General features: G+C 37.4%; 1 protein-coding gene across 1 annotated transcript in view; it reads right to left on the bottom strand.

Annotated features, from left to right (window-relative positions):
* CCDC87 (coiled-coil domain containing 87) overlaps positions 1 to 15,587 on the bottom strand; it is a 1,578,580-nt gene extending 1,562,993 nt beyond the window's left edge. The window contains exon 1 of the mRNA XM_044087903.1: positions 15,146 to 15,587. The gene's annotated coding sequence lies outside the window, so the exon portion shown is untranslated. The remainder of the gene's footprint in view (positions 1 to 15,145) is intronic.
* Between the last annotated feature and the right edge of the window lie 288 nt (positions 15,588 to 15,875).

Here is a 15,875-nt window from a genome sequence, read left to right as displayed (position 1 = left end):
AAGAGAAGGTGGTATCGATGGGATCAGAGCTGATGTCGGACCCGAGAGACCCGGGGTTTTCAGATCCGATGGTTCCACCACAATGACCTCCATGCACTCTGGCTCCAAACTCAGGTGAGTCAAAGGAGGAATCGATGACAAAGTAGGTTGGATAGTCGACTCCACTTCCATATGGGCTGGGCTCGATAAGATTTTTGCCAAGGCTGGTGTCCTGAGTAGCCTCTTCACCACCCTCTCCACATAATCATCCGAAAGGCTCCTGGACAATCGAGAGAAATGGGTGGATGATCGGTGACTGCCGCCACAGACTGGAGAAATGGGGACTGTGGCACGGAACGTACCGGTTCTAAGCAGGGAGACCTGGATCTTTTATGGCTCCTAGATGGTTCCGAAGATACTGATGGAACTGAAGGAGATAAAGCCTTGTCGGACCCGATAGCTATTGGATCTAATGAACTTGACGGTTTGTCTTTGCCCTTCGATGGTTCTGAAGCCGGAGCTGATGAAGATGCCAATTTGGAAGGTTTGTCAGATTTTCCTGCCTGATTCCATTCCTTTGATGCCTCAAAAGGCCATTTCAATAATCCTTTCAAAATTAGCTTGTTCTTGTGCTCCTGCAGGACTCTAGAGCTAAAACCATGAGAGATGGAACAAGAGTCCTGCAGGCGAATAGCTCCCAAACAGTATACGCAGCTGGTATGACCATCGGTTGGAGACATCTTTTGGGTGCAGGAATCACACTTCTTGAATCCAGAAGACTTGGATTCTTTAGAAGCTTCCTAGGGCATATTTACCACAAAATACAACTGCAATCAACAACAAGATACTATAAAATAAAGAATAGCCCAAAAACAAATAAACAGGGATAATGGCAGAAGGCAGTGGCTCCAAAAGACAAAAAGCAGAATGCTCCACAAAAATAGCGTATAAAACCTTTAATCACCGCTTTCATCAACTGACTTCCTCAGAATACATTCAAAAAGAAGAACACACCCTTAAATACACATTCAGACTAATTAATAATTAATCAATTAATAATTAAAACAATATTAAATGCTACAAAAATTCATTTTAAAAAAGACAAAAATGAATCATGATGTTTGTCAATACATAACTTCCTATATTTTAAAAAACATTTTATATTTATTGTTTCATTTAAACCAGGCGGTTGGTCTGCTTTCAACTTGATCTGCCATAAAGTCTCTCTTTGTTCAAGATAATTCTTGAAGTCACCAGCCCTTAAATCCTGTTTACAAACCTCCACAACTGAAAATACAAATTTCTTAAAATTAAAACAAGTTGTAGAATGTTTAAATAAGGCATTATTAGAATCTTTTGTCTTAATATTATATATATGCTCTTTAATGCGTGTCCCCAAACTCCTGGTGGTCATACCCACATAGAATGCGGGACAGGCAGTGCACAGAGCAATATAAACAACACCAGAGGTGTTGCAAGTAATGTATCCTGGAACCTCCAACATTTTCTCTACAGTGGTAACTGAAATAAATGAACCTATTGAGATATATCTACAAATTTTACAATTATGACAGCAAAACATTCCTTTTTTAACAATGTTACCTTTCCTGGTAGAAATGTTATCATGTTCAAGCAGTTTTTTAATGTTGTGATTGTTTCGAAAAATTAAGTTTGGTTTTTTACCAACCACCTCAAGTATATCATGATTTCCCTGTATAATTCTCCAATTCTTTTCTAAAACAGCTTTAATACGACTAGCGTCTGTATTCATAGCTAAAGAGCATACTAATCCAGGGTCAATAGAACTTGACTTAACCTTATTGACAATGTCTGTCTGTAGTTTATTTAAGATAGCTGGATAGTTTGTTTGATGTTTATTATAAATCTCATTTCCACTGTCAATCACTAACTTCTCATCATATCCCCTGTTCACAAAAAGAGACGCAATAAAAATGAATTCCTGTATTAAATCCTCATGTCTACTAGTCATCCGACAAGCTCTAATAAATTGGCCTCTAGGTATATTTTTAATTGTGTGTTTTGGATGATTACTTTGATAGTGTAGATAGCCATTTGTAAATGTTTGTTTCCGAAAAATCTTACTATGAAATCTTTTATCAGACTCATCCCACCAAAAACACACATCTAGAAAGTTAATATTTAAACCAATGTTGCCTTTGGTAAATTTCAAGTAGTTAGATGATAAATTAATGTCGTTAAAGAAGGCATCCACTGTCTCGTTGTTTCCTTCAATCATGAAAATTAAATCATCTATAAATCTGGAATAAAATATAATATTAAATTTATTACTAAGAAGAGGCATCTGTTCAGTTTCCCACCATGCCATCACTGTATTAGCGTATGCTGGTGCAGCTGGGGAGCCCATGGCTACCCCTCTAATCTGTTGGAAATATTGATTTTTAAATAAGAAAAAAATATTTTCTAATACTATTTCCAAGAAGTTACAAATGGTTGATATTGTGTTGTTAGAAAAAACATTACTTTTTAGTAAATAACATCGTACAGCTTCTACACCTTCATCATGGGGTATACAAGTGTACAATGACACAACATCCAAGGTGAAAATAATGTGTTTTTTGGAGCTAAAAATTCCTTTCTCTTGAAAATTCCTAAGCTTTTCTAAGAAATGCCAATAATCTTTGACATAGGAATCACAATTAGATATTAATGGCCCTAAACAAGCATCTAAAACCAAGGAAATTCCTTCGGTAATAGAGTGGGGGGCAGAAACAATAGGACGAAACGGGGGGTCAATCAGCTGTTTATGTGTTTTGGGTATTCCAAAAATAACCCCTATTTTAGGATGCTCAACTACACAAAAATTATATAACTCAATACTGATGTCACCTGACATTAATGCTTCATAAAGATGATAATTAATGAAGCGGAATGATTTATGAATGTCAGTTGTAGTAACTTCTTTATATTCATTTAAATTCTCCAAAATTTTCAACATGTTGGCATCATAAACATCCTGCTCCATAATCACAATATTGGAGCCTTTGTCACTTTTCATAAATCTATAGTGTTCTGCTACGATTCTAAGATTTTCTAATGCTGTCCTTTCAGAACTTGTAAGATTATCAGTGAAATAACTTTTAGTGTTAAACAATTTACTAATGTCAGAAATACATATTTCCTCAAAAACTTTTATCGTATGGTGTAGTTTAGGAGTATAACAAGAAGGTTTAATTAAGCTGTTGTTAGTAGATTGCAAACCATGCATCAGGTATGTTAGATTAATTTTTCTGGTGAATTTTTTTATATCTACTATTGTTCTACTGTAACTACCCCTGTTGCATGGTACAAAATTCAGACCATATTTCAACACATTTATTTCATGGTCACTAAAAATGTGTTTAGATAAATTAATAACATTGAAACATTCATTGAGTTCATTTAAATCTCGTCCTCTGACGAGTTTGACCCCAAAAAAGTCTTACTACGCGTCAAAACAGTACTCTTGCTGGTATTACTGTGGTTGTTAACCGGTAATTTTTTGTTTTGTATGACCTCTTTACTTGTAGTGTTAAATTTAGAATTAACATTGTTTTCTTTCCTTTTATTACGTGCACCTTCATCACTACTGACACCAGTTGGTTCGTTATCTGAAACAATGTCAACTTGATCACTGTCAAACACTACATTACCTTGATAAGTATCATGTATTAAACATTCAGTGTTAACATCCCTTTCAGAACTAAAAGCTACACCTGTATTGTAATTTACACGTGAAGCCGAGGCCCTCTCATTACTAGAGTGCTTGTCAGAAATAAAGGCTGTTTGTTTTTTATAATTATTTTCATTTCCAATATAAACACGTGAATTAACAGCAAAATTATCATAAGCCTTTTTACTTTTGTAGGCAGCAATGTCCCGATTTAGTTTTTGTTGCTTTCGGTTTGTTACATCAAGAGAGTGCTGTTGTACCTCTTTGTTAACTCGTTTAAAAAATGTCCGGTAGTTCTCTTCACTGGAACTATCACTCAACTCAACTGTCTCTCAAGGTCTATAATTTCATTTTTCAAAAACCCCGTCTTTTGTTTGTTATTTTCTATTAACAGCTTTAGAAAGTTTAAGCCGGCGTCATTGAAAAAAGTAACTAAGGTGTTAAACATAGTGCTCCCCAAACTAACACCGTTTGGGCATTTGAAAAATCTCAAACCTTTCGGCACTATGCCGAGTTCAATGCAGTACTTAAAATAACAATTTTCCAAATGAAGCGACCTGTACCTTTTCAACAGCTTAATCAGGTTTTCTTGCTCACCACTCGATAGTTCATGATGGAATGGTTCAAAACGTTGTCGTGAGGAAAGAAAAGGATTTTCTTCTTGGTTAAGTAAATGCTGACAACCCGTGGTTTTATTTTCAAGAGCGGAAAATGGCAAACGTCTCTTTGCTTCACGTTCGTGTTGTATACCTCGATTCTGGGCGGGACTTCCCAACTCGATCACGGTTTCAAGTTCCTGTTCAAACCCCATGGGGCTAGAGACCTGGACAACATTCTCAGACCCGTTAGATCTAGCCAACAAGGTCTTTAAAGATCCACGGATGTCAATTAAAGTCGCCAATAACAGATTGTTCAACTTTTCAGTTTCTGACAATGGTGTCGGATGAATAGTCATATGAATGAATAGATTCATTTTTGTCTTTTTTAAAATGAATTTTTGTAGCATTTAATATTGTTTTAATTATTAATTGATTAATTATTAATTAGTCTGAATGTGTATTTAAGGGTGTGTTCTTCTTTTTGAATGTATTCTGAGGAAGTCAGTTGATGAAAGCGGTGATTAAAGGTTTTATACGCTATTTTGTGGAGCATTCTGCTTTTTGTCTTTTGGAGCCACTGCCTTCTGCCATTATCCCTGTTTATTTGTTTTTGGGCTATTCTTTATTTAATTGTTTTATTCAGCCAGTATGGCAGAAGTGGCCGATGAATCTCTGTTGAATATGTTGAATAATTGAGATATTAGAATGGAAAGAGACACTCAGCCAAAAAACAGACAGCAAAACGTTTTTTTTTTTTTGAAAGGGAAAGAAGCGGAAGGAGGAGAATCTCTAAGTCAAACAACAACTCCTACAACTGAGTAGATGCCTCTAACTTAAATGGCTAGCTCCTTAGGTAGAGAAGGGAAATAAGGTAAAGCCCTCTAACTAAAACTGGCTGAAAGTGTAGGACGAATCCTCTAACTTAAATGGATTCGCAAGTTAGAAAGAAGAGAAAGGGAAGGCCTGAAAGATAAAGAAACTACTGCCTCAACAATAAACAGCAACTAAACAGGTGGCAGACTGAGGGATAGACAAACAACAGATTCTACTGACCTACAGAAATAACTATGCTACCAAACAACAATATTTTACAAGAAAATATTAGAAAAAGCAATCTAACTTAGCCTGAGTCAGTCGTCAGCAATCTCAAAGCTTCAAGTGGCAAACGAGATCTGGGTAACTCTTGATAGGCATGTTGGGATAGGGTCCAGCCGCAAAGTGAGTCCTAACATTTGCAGGCAAAGTTCTGTTCTACTTGTGAGTATCAAGGGTAAAAGGCAATGGAAAGGGAACCTACAGATACATTCAACAGAACAGGGGAGAGGGGGAAGGTAGCAAAAGGTGGGAGGTGGAATGTTAAATTAAGCGAAAAGGCAGATAAGGTAGGCTTACTGCCTTCCACTGTGATCAGGAAGACTGTAATGTAATGTATTTATCATGGCAGACAAAGTAAGTTTACTGCCTTCCACTGCCATCAAGCAGATTGCAATGTAATGCATTTTTTATTATCAGAAAACAATGCAAACTTGCTAACTACTTGAAAGAGTGGTTTATTATTGATTACCCTGATAATCGTTCATGAAAATAAATAAATAAAACAGTTGCTCAGTCTCAGCATGTTTTTGTTTTTATACATATAATATCCCAGAGCTCTGTCAGCATCCACACAGTGTAAGTTCTTCACAAGAAATGAACAATTCATCCGAAGACTGGAAAGATTTGGTTCTGCCAAGATAATACCCGAGTTGTCTGTCCTTTTTTTGAAGGAAACAGAATGCATACATAGTATTGTGTATTTCTGCAATGCAAAACATACACTAAAAATGAATATCTTGGGAGGGCTCTGATGGCCACAAGAGATGTATGAGCTTTGCAGAGAATGTCATATATAACCAGATCAGAAAAATTTGAGGCAGAAACTAAAGTTTTCTTTCTTTTGTTTTTTTTTTAAACCAAGACAATAAGGCCTAAATGATGTTCTCATTTTTTTTAACCTAGGACTGCTACCTAATTGACATGAGCACATCTTTTTTTTAATCAAGATTGCAAATGACACTATGACATGCAAAGCTAGAGGAGCAACTAATACTTCAAGTGGCAAAGAACAAAGAGAGTATGCAGATTGCTCTCTTTTATAGATGGGCTGCCCTCCAACAGACAAAGCCTGATAATGAAGGCTTTTGTGCTAGAGACATCTGAATGATGAAGTATATGGCCAAGGAGCAACATCCAACTATGGCAGACATCTCATATTTAAACTGAATCTTGCAGCAATGTTCCTTATGATTTACACCAAATTATACTGAACTACAAGCAGAAAAGAGACAATAAAATATGGAATGCATAACATTAATGGCACAATTATTAAAAATAGAAAAAAACAAAAGATTCACGTAGAAATACCTTCTACTGATTTACATACCATACTACAATTTATTCATCTTTGGTTCATGGAGAGGCATAATGCTCAGACAAAAAAGTGCTTATTTTACAGTTTTCAGAAATTATCTGCATTAAGTCTGACATGATAGTACAGTTCTATAAGATGAACTTACCATAACAGTAAATGTTTGAATAATCACTGCTGCAGTAGCCTTAGCTATATGGGTTATATCCTGCATATAACAGCTAGCGAGCTTCAAAAACTTCAGGGCACCTTCCGCAAGTCCAAACTGTCAGGCAGCTCTGATTAAGTCAGGTTTGGGCCCGAAGCCCTTCAGAGCTTTCCTGCCAGCAGACAGGAGGAGAATGAGCCCTGAAAGAGTAACACAAGCAACAACAAAAATTATGTCCATATCCCGGCATAAAAAAATACATAAAAGGGAGCGAACGACTACTGCAGCATTGATTATTTGAACATCTACTGTTATGATAAACTCAACTTACACAACTGTACTATGTTCATCATATTGATAACTGCTGCAGTAGTCTTAGTTACATGGGTAGATTACCTTAGCTAACTATGTCTGGGAGGTGGAAGGAGAAGAGTCTGGAAGCCCCTGGAAAATGGCCCTAGCAAAGCTTGATGTGGACCTAGAGAAGGAATCAAGCTTACAGTGCTTTGTAAAAGTATTTGCAGAAGACCAACTAGCAACTTTTTGAATACTTCCAGAATACAACCCTTTCCAAAAAGCCATAGATGAAGCCAAAGCCCTGGTAAAGTCGGCTTTAATCCTGCCTGGAATAGTTTTGTTATTGTGAGTAGAACAAAAGGTAATAGCCTTAGGCAACCAATTGTAAATAGTCTGTTTTGACACAGATTATTCTTTCTTATTATCTTCACAAGAAATGAACAATTCATCCGAAGACCGGAAAGATTTAGTTCTGTCAAGATACTACCTGAGATGTCTGTGGATATCCAAAGTATGGAGTATCCTTTCTCCCTCATTTTTAGGTTCAGGAAAGAAAACAGGGAGATGGGTAATTTGCATTAACCTAAACTTGGGTACCATTTTAGGCATTAAAGAAAAAAAAAACTGTCCCTAAGGAAAATAAGACAGGGATGACTCACCATAAGAGCCTGAAACTCAGACAACCCTTCTTGCACAGGTCAGAACAATTAGTAGAACTGTTTTTTCCACCATTTCTACTAATATGTTAAGAAACTCAAGCTAGCCAAACTAGTTGGTTCAAACTGAGCAAGTGTTAGCTTCTCTAAAACAAAATTAAGATCTAAAGGAGGGGCCACCAGTTTTCTTGGAGGCTTTTTATACAAAACACCTTTCAAGACATTCTAACATGAGACTACATTGAAAGAGAAGGTTCCAGGGGCAAACCTGCTGAAATGGCCAATAAATGAACATTTGCTAGAGGAATAAGAAAGGCCATAGGATAGTAACTCACACAAATATGGTGCTGGTTATGCTGTTGACAACTAGTAAACCTATTCCATCAGCTAATATATGATTTTCTGGTAGCAGGCTTTCTTGTTTCCATTAGTACATGTTGCATGTCCTTGGTGAACAAGTGCCTGAAGGAAATTAAGACCCTATTATCCAGGTAGTCAACAGAAGATGATTGCTGTTGAGGTGTATCGAACGCCTCTATTCTTCTGTGAGTAGATCCAGTCTGTGAGAAAAATTGTGGCAATTGCTCCTGGCCATTTCCAAAAGAAGGAAGTATCATGGTTGCCTGGGCCAGAAGAATGTCACCACAATAATCTTGGGGGATTTCTTCTGAATCTTCAGAAGTACCTTGGATATTAGTGCAAAGGGTGGAAAAACATAAATGAACATTCCAGTCTAATGAAAAGAAAATGCATCTGTCTTCCAGGCCTTCTTTCATGACGTCCTGGAACAGAATCTTGCCAGTTGATTGTTCAGAGAGGAGGCAAAGATGTCTACCTGAGGAACTCTCCACAGATGGATCAAATCCTGGAATACCCCCAATCTAATTTCCATTTGTGAGGGTCTACCTAGTCCTGCTCAGCTTGTTTGCCACACAGTTTTGCTCTGACAGCATGTAGGATGCCTGTAGAGTGAAACTGTGCTGTGAGCTAACATGGCTAGTCTATAAAGGGCATATGACCTGGTTCTCCCTTGCTTGTTGATGTACCACATGACTGCAATATTTGTCTGTGACCACTTGAAGAGATCCTGGGAACCAAAGATGGTACAAAGAGTTGAGTGCCTTAATAAGGGGCAAATATCTCCTTGATATTTATGTGTTTGCATCTGTTCTTGGTATCCCACACCCCCTACACTTTTATTCCTTCTGGAAGTGCTCCCCAAGCGAAGTCCAAAGCATCTATGGTCACGGATTGCTTTGGAGTAGGAAGGGAATAGGGGAGACCTGGATTTAAGGATATCTGTTGTCTCCACTAAAAGACTTCTCTTGTGACTAACCCCAGCAGTGGGATTTGAAAAGATAAAGAGTGTTGATGCTGGGAACAAAGAGATTTCGGATACCAATGTATCGTTCTCATGTAGAGTTTTGCCAAGGGTATTATGAGAATCGTAGATCCCATGTGACCCAAAATCCTGAGGTATTCTCTCACACTGACCAAAGTCTGAGAGGAAAACCTTAGAAATAGAGCTAAAAATCCATTTTTTCCCATGGAAGAAAAACTCTTGCACTGAGATGTGTAGTTGACATCACTGGAACACAATCTTGTGCAAAAGAGTCAAGAAAGAATTTTGAATGTTCTCTTGGAATCCCAGCTTGTGTATGACATCTGTCACCGAGGAGAGACAGAGATTCCTGACACTTTGAAAAAGACTCTGCAAAGATAAGTAAGTTGTCTAACTATTGAAAAATGTGGAAAATTTGTAGTCTGCAATGAGATATAACTGGAGCTGGACACTTTGTGAACACTCGTGGCACAGTGAACAGTCCAAAGAGTAAGACAGAGAACTGATAATTTGAGCCAGACACACAAAACCTTAAGAAACATCTGAAGTTTGGATGAACACAGATGTGATAAAAAGCATATTTTAAGTCTAGTGTTACCAGGAAACTTGACAAAGGAAGAAAAGGTAACAGGTTGTGAATTGACATCATTTTGAATGTGGGCAATGTCACAAAAATATTTAGGAAAGAAAGATCCAGAACTGGTCTCCAAGCATTTTCTTTCTTTGGCACTAGGAACAACCTTGAATAAAAACCCTTCACCAGGAAGGAGTAACTGGTTCTATCACTCCTTGGATACCTTAAGTGGGTAGGTGGAAACAAAAGGGTCTGATCTGGAGGATGAGGAATGACCCCCTGGAAAGGAGGAATTTCTTCCCACTGTCATCTGTAACCTTGATGAATGATTTTCAGAACCCATTTGTCTGAAATAATCTGTTGCCAAAGAGAAAAATGGAGATTTCGATGAATACTCATTCAGACTTGTTGGACTGTCCTTGGTTTCGGGCGGTTTGAGACTTGTTTTTGGAACCCCATTGCCATTTTTTCTTAAATGTCTCCTTAAAAACACCACTCCATGAACCAAATCACCAAGGACAGAAAAAACACACTGAGCAACTGGAGAAATGGTCACCATCCACTTTTACTGTGTTCCTAGTACTTCGGCAGCAAGCCTTCCAGGGAAAAATCATGCACAAGAATGGTGCGCTTTATATACATTTCACTACATTCATTATTCAGTTCAATTATACAATAATTGATCAATTAATCAGTGAGTCAAGAAAGTTAAAATCTGAAGTGCATCCTGAACAATAAAGTGCTTCAGAAACATTTAAAGTGCATCAAAACATATAAAGTGCAACCCCACACATTCCTATTGCATTTAACATTATAATTTAAGAACTTCATACAAAAGCACTTATGCATCTCTAGAGTAACAAATACTAAAACATTTTGCTCTACAATGGTCGAACAGTGAGTCAAGAAAATTTAAATCTAAAGTGCATTCTAAGCAATTAAAGTGTTTCAGAAACATTTAAAGTGCATCAAAAAACTTTTAAAATGCAACCCCTTACATTCCTATTTCATTTAACTTAATAATTTAAGAAGTTCATGCCAATGCACCTATACATCTTTAGATTAACAAATACTTAATTATTTTACCCTATACATATAAATCATTTATCCTATATGTCTATGCATTTATAAAATAATGCATACTGAAACATTTCATCCCATACATATAAATCTAACTCCATATTAAGCCCATGGGGCCACAAAGTTCCAAAATTAATAATATATCTACTTTCTATCCTTAACAAATTGCGCGCATATTCCATGCCTTGTACTGCATAAAGTTTGTTTAAAACAATATTATGCCTGTTGAGTCTGTTAAACGTCTCTTTACCACAATTTTGTTTAGACTGTTTATTCTGTTTTTGCCAAAACGGGATGAGGAGATAAAAAAATCCCTTGGACAATTTGGAAAAGGAGGGCTGAAAAACCTTAGAGATTCCCTGGATCAACTTATTCCTCTCATCACATTTTTGATCAGACTGCAGCAGAGGAGCCAAACTATAAAGGGTCTATATTATATATTCGAAATTCCAAAATGTCGAATACCATATGTTCAAACTTGGAATTTCGAATATTGAAAACATTGAACGCTCAGAATAGCGAAGGGTTGATAGCAGATGTGTACGGGCAATAATAGTTCTAGCAGATGGGGTTAGGAATGGTTCAATCCTGTATAAAGAGCCTAATTTTTTATTAGCCGTTTTAATAGTTTTGTCTGTGTGAGCATCAAACTTGAGGTTGTTGATGATGACTCCCAGTAGTTTAGTACTAGGTTCTGGGGAAATTATGGTACCACTGTTAGATATTATGGTGAGAGTGGTGAGGGGACCTTGCGAGTGGGGGAGAAGAGTAATAGTTTGGTTTTATTTGGGTTTAATAGTAGTTGGCGACCAGTGAGACAGTTCTCTACTTTGTTGAAAGTGATTTGGGACAAGGATTGTAAATCTGTAGGGGAGGTGGCAGAGCAGATTAGGGTTGAGTCATCTGCATACTGAATACAAGTTGCAAGACATCCTCTAAAGCAGACAGAACAGGGGGAATGGGTTTAATTTATGTAAAATCCTTCTGTAACAATTAGTGTATTTTTTGAGGGACTGAGAGACCTTGGTGTTCTCACACTGAAAACACTGGCACAGTCTATCAATAGTCTTAGAGAAACTCCCACAGGGAGAATCACAAAATGAACTCTCCTCTTGAGTCTGAATCAGAAAACTGAGGGAAAAAAAATGTATCCATCCCTGCACCTTCCTGTTCAGATTCAGAATTTTGACTCTCTGCAGGAAAAGAGGATTCCTTTGTTTTTATCAAAAACTACTTTACACGAAGGAAAATAGCATGAATTAAACCCTGAGTGAGATCCAGTAAACTACTGTTATCAAAAGAAATTTGAAGAAGAGATCATACATGCTTGGTTTTCTGTTCTTTTTGACCGGAAAAATGGGGCCAACCATGTTACTAACAACAACAGCATTCTGACACAACAGGGAAACCTCCCCTATTCCCCCTCCCTGGACCAACAAGACCGTTTCTCCAGTGCCCACTCTGGGAGCTCCAACAGCCACACAGGACACGGCTGATCCCTGGTCCACAGTGGCTGTAAGTGGTACACTAGAGGGATCCAGAGTAAAAGAAAAGTGGTCTGCGGTACAACAAATGGCCACAGCAGAGTCACCCACCTGCGACTGAGGCAAATTGCAGTCCTGCTGTGATAGTAAAGACTGTTTGCTTAATTTTTTCTTTTTGTGGCTAGAAGAAGGACCAACAGTGTGACTGGCAGTCTGTTTCATGGTCAAGCCAAAAATGGTGCCTCTTTCATAAGGAAGACAAGTACCAATCGCTGGTATACATTCCCAGTCCAGAAAAGGTACTTTTTTGCAAAAAAAAAAAAAACACAGTAAAAAGCCTTTCAAAACATTATGCCTTACCCATAAAAGAAAAATAAATATAATTTCTCCACAGAAAAAAAAATATTTTACATTACTTTTAAACTGACAGATAAAAATGAGTGCTCAGTTTGAAAGTGCATTACAGTCTTGATACAGTCTGTTAAAACACAACATTCCATGCTTTAAAATAACTTTCCTGAAGAGGAAAATAATGCATCAACAAAATGAAGAAAATGGAAGATTTTTTCACCCAAAGGGAACCTATCTGCCCAGCAAAGGAAAACACAAGCTGACATTTGACCCTCGAAAGCCTCAGAGGAGCATTCTCTTCGGTGGTTGTAAAGCTATGAAGGGCTTTGCACCCAAAATTGTCTTTTAATTAACTAAGCTCAAGGTGTCTGACAGTTTGGGCATGTGAAAGGTGCCATGAAGCTTTAGAAGCTGCATTACTCTTGTATCATTGGCAGATTATAACCCATGTAGCTAAGGCTACTGCAGCAGTGATCAACAAGTGATCAATATGATGAACATCTAAGTAGTGCATACATTTACATTCATACATTACAATTCATACAGCTTGCATACTTGATCACTTCCAGAAGCTCATGACCACTGGACTGAAACATAGAATAATAAACTGACAGCTTTGCTCCGTGACAAGTTCTCAATTTACCACCATAGTCCAGTAATACCTGCACTAGTCAGTCTTTCAATCCCCAGTACCCTAACTAACGAACAAGACCTCAGTATACTCCAATTCCTCCACCTGTGGTGGCCTACTGACAGATAGAAATCAAGTCTTTTCCAGGTGAGAAGCATGAGCTTTAATATGAAGGTTCAGCTGTTTATTCCAGCTACCTCATATTCATCAGTGAACAACTCCAGAGCATGCTGGAAATCACTGCCATTTCAGACTAAGAAGAAATAATGTTGTCCTCTTAGTCAAGATTATCTGCAAAAACAAAGATGCAATCATTAATCAGATGCTGAAATAAACATTGTTGTGAGAAATATTAACAGCTGCAGATGTGAAGACGACATCACTGTGAAGGCGGAAAGTGACACTTCTGCATGCAAATTGAAACAATTTATTCAGCAATCTTCTATGGGTATAGTATCATTAAATAAAAATTGTTCATTATCCTTCAGTAAATAGGAAGAAAAGTATGTATTTGTTTTTTCTTGTTCTTTATATCAAATGCAACTAATTATGGACATTAGAAATGCAATCTTTGCCAATGGACCTTGTCACCCCCCCTACCTCTCACCTGTCCAGGTTTTTGCAGAATGTCCAGATGTTTGCCTCATATTTTTGGTCTGTTTCTCATAAAATCTGTGTTTTTTTGACAAATCACTAAGTTGTTGTTGTGTCTTTCGACTTTTCCTAGTTAGGGGTCGCCACAGCGGAACTCCGGTCCGCTAATGATTGGCAGTAGATTTTTACGTGCCGAGTTGCCAGCCCTGATGCACAACCTTCAACGAAGGTACACCCATTCATGCATGTCTCCACACAGAAGACACTTTAGCTGAGAATCGAACAAGACGTCTTACTGTGAGGGGACAATGCTACCGCAGCACCACCACCGCACTGAATAAATAATGATAAATACATATTTGAGTTTCAGACCTTCTATCATACAGAAAATGCATGCTGACACAAAACCTGCTATTCTAGCAACTTTCTTAGTTTATAAGATCAAAATTTTAAATCTGTCCCTATTTTTGGACCTTTGTCCCCATTATTTTTGGCTTTGCCCAGATTTCTTGCACTAACAGGTTCTCACTATGATTGCTTGTTACAGAAGACACTCTCCACCCAGAACCATGGCAATAATAACAGAAGCCTCCAAGCTAGGGTTACCACCTGTCCCTCTTTGCAAGGGACAGTCCCACTTTGAGCAGTTGTGTCCTGCGAAAAAACCTAAAAAAATGGCACATGTCCTGAGATTTTAAGGCAAAATATATTTCTTAAGTTTTCTTTAATACTTGAATAAACAGTTATTTTTATCTGTAACACATAAATATTATATGAAACAGCATAAGCAACTCAAATGCTACAAAATAAGCTTTTATTTTGGCAAAAAAAGTGAAGTTCTGCCCTTTGCACTGGCAGTGAGAATGTTTTGTCCTGTAAAATCTCATATTTCTACAAAAAATGCCCCACTTTGGGCATTTGAAAAGGTGTCAACACTACTGCAAGTATCTGCAGATTTATTAAATGGAATACACAATGTAAATATTATTTCGAGGGGAAATACTGAAATTATGAAATTCCCGTAACATCTGGGCAGAGTATGTAATATTCTACTTGATGAAAATCTCCAAAAGTACCCGAGGAAAATGAAACGTTGAAAGTGAATAATTAATATGATTTGCAAGATGCAGTGTAAACAGCTTATGATGGTTTTCCTTTTTAATTTAAAGTTGCCAGTGCTCGCAATATGAAGCACAGAGTATTCATCTTCAGGTTGAGCTACAACAAACAATAGCATTGCTACAGACATTATCACTGGCCTCTCTAATTAAACAAATGCCAAGAAAGAAAAAAACAGTCCTCGGGTACTCACTTTTTTATTTACATTTATTTCAGCAGTTGCCTTCACTCCCGCGTACTTCAGCTTGATATTTCTGCACAGAAATCGATAGTGTACTAAATATTTCCATGGTTATACTTCTGGATTATTTTCACAACTTTATACTTTAGTTGCCCAACTTGACAGCGCGGCCTGTCTTAACTCGTTGCTACGAAACGCTATAAACACTGTGTTTGTCGTGGTTCCACATCTACAAAAAGTCGGTACGAATAAGCGAGAATACATAAAAGCCGTCAAAACTGAATGAGAATGTATGCGTTGAAGATATAATATGTGATGGGGGTAGAAAACGTGGATAAAAATCACAATCCACAATCAAACTGTCAGTAAAGCTTTGACTGTGATTGCGAAGTTCTGCAGCCTGTTCCACATTGCACGGCTGTCTTTTCTTCAGAGGTAATTGATAACTCGTGACAAGTTCCTTAGTTTCTAGGAATTGAGGTGAAATGATTATATAACGCATTTTAATCAGTATTCCCAACTTAAACTTATACGTGATGAGACTCGTGGTAAAATGCATTTCCTGAAGAAGGCAGACTTTTCTATTATTGTGCTTGTCACTGTCAATGTTATTTATTCTGCTTTTACGAGAGAGAGAGCGTCGCATATTCCACAGGGGAAGGCAAAAAAATATACAGTTGTTATTACTAGGAAATCTGAATAGCAGAGGCACACTAGAACATGTTTTATTCCTTATTCAGAC

The sequence above is a fragment of the Protopterus annectens genome, chromosome 11.part0 (genome assembly GCF_019279795.1).
Source record: "Protopterus annectens isolate FY-2018-M chromosome 11.part0, PAN1.0, whole genome shotgun sequence".
Lineage (NCBI taxonomy): Eukaryota > Metazoa > Chordata > Ceratodontiformes > Protopteridae > Protopterus > Protopterus annectens.
The sequence above is the reverse complement of the archived record's forward strand: the minus strand, read 5'-3'. Positions and strand labels throughout refer to the sequence as shown.